This window comes from Camelus ferus, chromosome 31, assembly GCF_009834535.1.
Source record: "Camelus ferus isolate YT-003-E chromosome 31, BCGSAC_Cfer_1.0, whole genome shotgun sequence".
NCBI lineage: Eukaryota > Metazoa > Chordata > Mammalia > Artiodactyla > Camelidae > Camelus > Camelus ferus.
Genome location: NC_045726.1, coordinates 20,173,143 through 20,178,468, shown reverse-complemented (window position 1 = coordinate 20,178,468; position 5,326 = coordinate 20,173,143). Strand labels below are relative to the sequence as shown.

The window sequence follows — 5,326 nt, the reverse complement described above, 5'->3', positions numbered from 1 at the left end:
TAAATTTACACAATGTATTATGTCAATTATATCTCAACAAATCTGAAGGGGAAAAACAATATTAAATCTCTGATCATTTTCTTCCCAGTGATTCATCTGATTGCTTTTGCCATAACGAAAATCTTGAAGCATGATGTATTATCTTGGTAAAGTACTAATAAATAAATGATCCTAAAAATAAATCATAAATAAATTTGTAAAGATAGTGATTTCTGTGTCTTAAATTACGACTATAAGAGCCCACTGCTTCTGTAGGCCATCAAACATAGACTGTTGTCATTCATCGGGAAGAGGAATGGATATAAAATTTAATCATAGCTACTGCTTTGCTGAGAGTGATAAAGTTCACTGTCTCAGACACAGGGTCTCATATCCCTGATAACATTCTTTAAGAAAGGAACACACTAGAGTGCTAAAAGTTCAGCCATGGTAAAATCTAAGATCACAAACTGTTCTTAGCAGTGTAGCAATGAGAATGCAATACTGACAAAGACTTCATCTTGTATAACAACAATGGGGTGTGTTCACATGCATGCATTAGAGGATTTGACAATAAACCTTGAGATACACAATAATACTTTTACTCAATGCTGGGCAAAGAAGTGTAAAAGGTCCTGCATTGTTAGATCTCAGAATGATTGCAAACTGATGTCTATGTTCACTCACCTCCAGATAGTCCAAGGAAAGAAAGGTTATTGTAATTTCAAACATAAATGGTGGTTCCATCTCTCTAAATTAGTCAAGGATTATTCCAAGTCAAAATAAGTTGAGTCAACAATGAAAATAAAGAGAAAATGTTTTAGAAATAATTTTAAACTAATAAGGAGACATAGAACCGTTCTGGGCTCTGGAGAATGGTGAATTTATATGCCTCAGAGAAATTCAATGGTGCAGCGCCTTGGCCCTAGCATCAACTCAGTATCCAAGGAACAGGAAACAATTAGTCTACTAGGAGATATTTAATCTACCACTCACTGGCCTGAAGTAAATCTGGTTTCTCATTACAACTCTTAATTCAGAGATTCCACCAGGTGCAAAGGAGTCATTCAATAATGACTCAGCTAAGACACACTTAGTTAGAGTTTAAGAATCTATCTTCACACACACACAGTGGTAGACAGATTTGTAGTACTTAGTGGGAATATTTCAGTGGGCAGAACTCACAATAGATTTCATAGCAGCAGTCAACTTTTGCAATTTTGCCAATAGTCAAGCTTGTCCCAGGTAGAAATTTACAGATGGACAAACACAATTCTCCTTTAGGGTTTCTCATTTTGAATGTAAACTGTAGCTTTTTACTAAGCAGTTTAGAACATTGCTAAGATGTCCACATTAAGACCAATTTTGTGATAAGAGAGCTGGAAACTAGCTGCAGATCCAGCCGATTGAATCCCACACTGTTAATGTAAATAACACCACAGCCACCATCAAGGTTTGAACTGACAAATTAAAAGCTCGATGTTTCTGTTGTAGAAACAACCACTGCTTCCAGACACAGCTCTCTGGCAAGCAAGTTGGCCTTTTCCTTCTCTTGGTAATGATCATTCTGGTGGGATGTTGCTGCAGCTTACCCTGGCACATTTGACCTTTCTCCATGTTATCAAAGTTTTCTTCACAAATAGTGGCATGTATTTAGCATTCAATGTTGCCAGTTTTGTTTTATTAGCTGACACTGATGGCATGATGGTGATCAGAAGCCTCAGCTGCCCTGAACTTGCCAGCAATGTTTCCAGGAATTCATGCCATTTACATTCTGAAAATGCTTCAATTTGTATTTAAATCAATGGGATATAGTCAAAGCATTGCATGAGTATTTCATATTTCTAATATCTGCAGACTTGTTTTTCTTTTGTACATGGGAAATGATTTTAAGCCTACCACCCTTACCTCTTTCTTGTCCACACAATTTCATATTGAAATTTGGTAAGTGAATACAATAGACCGAGTAAGGGGTTATTTCCCCTTGAGTACTTCCTGTGTAAGGTTAGATTGGGCACAAGTTTTATGGGGAGTATAAAGCTGTTTTGAAAGCTTACGATTTGCACAGCCCTTTCTGGACAAAGCTCTGATTCTATGAAGTAAATCAATTAGAAAATAATAAAGTTACTATATGGGGATGAGATTCATTTATTTTTCAGGGGTGGGTGGGTGATGAAGAGACAGGAATAAATCCAGCAAATGAGAATGGAATGCTTTAGGCCTCTGGAGGCATTGAATTAAGTAGAAATAATGCTTTGTCTCCTATATATAACTCCACAACCTGCCTCAAGTGCCACTACCCCCTGGTCAATGAAAAGAGCTAGTTTGTGGTGAAGGATAATGACCAAATCATAATAGTTTGAAAATCATGGGAGGTTTGTTGCTTTGGCAAAGTCAACATGTACTGTTCACTCAATAACTACTAAACTATGCCCTTTGTCGGGTGCTCTGCTAACTGCGCTGATATGCAGGTTAGAACAGGAAAGGGGGATAGACAGAAAGCATGTGGAAGAGGTGGTTTCTGTGCTGAGGCTGGGAAAGTCTAAGAAGGTAAAAGGAGGATATTCTAAGCCCAAGGATGACCTGGGGCAAAAGTTGTGAGGTTGGAGATAACAAGGTTGAAAAAAATTGACTGAATTTATCTCCAGGTAGAGTGAAGCAAAAAGATATGTTAAGGTAGTCAAATGCCTGATCTATAAATGACTCACTAAACTACACTGAATTTCTTGGCTGATAATTTAAAAGGCATTAAGTGCCACCCTGAAGGAGTAAGCTTGTCTTTGCCTGGAATATAAAAAGAATATAAACTATTAAAGAAAAATACAGTGTAGACTCCTGAGGAGAGGAAAAGAAAGCATCAATTGGAATGCTTTGAGAACAGCAGAAAAAGGACCATGGATAAAATTACTTCTTACATTCTTCCACATGCCACATTCTTCTTACATTCTTCCATATATAAAAGAATATCATGTGAACTTTAGTAATCCAGTGATGACATTTTAGAGACCATGATTCCTGGGCCAGTTCCTGCATTTACCTCCTGTTCCTAGCTAGCCTGACTTAGTACTTTTAATTCTTTACAGGATGATTTAAAATCATTTAATGCTTTACCTATGTCCATGTTTAGACATTTTCAAATATTTCCCTTTATGTCCTCTTCCTTAAAAGCAATTATTTAATTTTATTCCAAAATTATTACATAAAATCATTGTATCAATCAAACACCTAGGTTAAAAAAATTGTTTTGCCTCCCATTTTACTCTTAAACCTGTTTTAGAGAAATAAGGCAAATACAGGTACACATGAAGTTTTATTGTTCTCATAAGAGAACTGCAGGTATTCTGTTACTTGTTAACATGAATTTTAGCCTGTGTTATCCTGCATAATCCGGTAGTCCTTTGGTAGATCAGTTGTAATTTGGATGGCGTTCACACCCTGAAGATGGTTGATGGGTTGGCCTTGAAAAAGAGTCAACTGAGGAATCAGTTGTCATTGGCAATTGGAACCACAGGTTGCCTGCTGGTTCAGGTTAGAAAAGTAAAACCCATTGGCTGATACATCGGGGTATCTAGTTGGAAAAGTAGACGGTTCCACCATCAGTCCAACATAACTGCTCTGTACGGGAGATACGATGCAGTACTGAGAAGTAGACCTCGCAGTTGTAATGAAATTCAATATGCGGCCATTTGCTTGAGTGTAGCTGCTTTGTGAGTGCACGTGAAATGTGGTCAACTGATTTAAAATAGCATGTTGATCCACTGCAAATTGTCCTGGTTGTCTAACTGACATTGATGATGGAGTAGACAAATAAGTTTCACGTGGGGTAGTTGTATTAACAATTATATGACTGGTTGAGGGCTTCCTTAAGAAAGGCACATTTAAATCTGTGGAGGTTGACAATACACTTTCCCCACTTGTGCCAGACCCAGAAACAGAATTATGATTATCCAAATTATACTCTGCTTTAAAGTTCTTCTTGTTCATATCTTGAGCTAATGAAGATACTGGAGAAGCATCTTTAATCCTGACTCTTCTTTTTGTTCTCACTAGAAGCTGAGGACAGCCTCGTTTAAAATTTGGATTATGATAGAACTGCAACTACAACCAAAGGAGAAAGTTTTTAGTACCATTTTAAATCAAGATACAAGACTAGAATAAGCCTCCCTTATGAAACCTCAGATTTGAAGTTTACTGCACAAAGATAATGTCATCAAAATATATACACTGTTGAATATTTTTGAAATTACTAATTGACATTTACGCAATGAAATATTATAGCCCTACAGTTTGAAATATTAGCACTTAAGCAATGGTGACTGCCATCTTTTAAAAGTGGTGTTAATGGTTTTATTTTGAGTCCTGTTTGATTTCAAGTATGCTAGCACAGTTTCTTATAGTCTTGAATTTTTAAAGCACAAACTTGCATCATATTTTGGAGAAAAATAAATAATTTTAGTGTTAGCAGTTTTATATAATTTCCAAAATCTAGTGTTACATGTATATTACCATAGATTGAAATACAAAATTAAATTCTAAATAGAACCTTCAACGTGGTAAATAAACGAATTTTTAATACCTTGATTAAAATGGGGACTTGATCTTCTTCTGAAAGAAAGTCTGCTGGAGAAGCAGATCTTTGAAAGTTTTGCCACACTTTCCTAAACCTGTAAATGTTAAGCGGTCTAACTAAAGTTTTCAGGCTTCCAGTTTTGAATATTCTTTCCAAAACTTCTTCCTTAAAGAGATCTTCATCAATCACTACCGAGGTTCCATTCTCATCCCACCAAATCGATTTAAATTGATCACTTCCAACCAGTTTCCAGAGTTTTCTTGGAAAGATCAGAGAAAGAAAATCATAGTTTTCATCTGCGTCAAAGACAGAAAATGTGTAACATGGACTTTTTATCAAGGATTCCACGGACAAAGACTGAGAAGTGTTTTCTTTAATCATAGACCTCAAGTCCAAGTTCCTAGTGAATGTTTGAACACACAGGGATGATCTACTGTAGTTTTCTGATCCAAGTTTTGGAGACACATCTTGAAATTCTGAAGAAACATGTGCCATGTCAAATACCTGTTTTTTCAGCTACTTTTCTAAACTGCATGGTTGTGAGCACTGCTGCTTCAAATGCTGCTTTGGCAGGCCTGCACACAGAAACCACCTAGGCCATCACAGTGGCTCACAGCCTGAGTAGCTGTGACATCACAAGCTCTCTGGTCTCCTAGCAATCTGAGTGGCACATTGGGCCAGTGTTTACCTCTCATTCATCTAGTTAGTGTAAAATATAATAAAGGCTGTGCATTGTTATAGTGTGATCTGCAAATAGTATTCCCACAAAATCTTTTA

General features: G+C 36.7%; 1 pseudogene; it reads right to left on the bottom strand.

Annotated features, from left to right (window-relative positions):
• Nucleotides 1-3,351: 3,351 nt before the first annotated feature.
• Nucleotides 3,352-5,044, bottom strand: LOC102523400 (annotated as a pseudogene).
• Nucleotides 5,045-5,326: the final 282 nt, after the last annotated feature.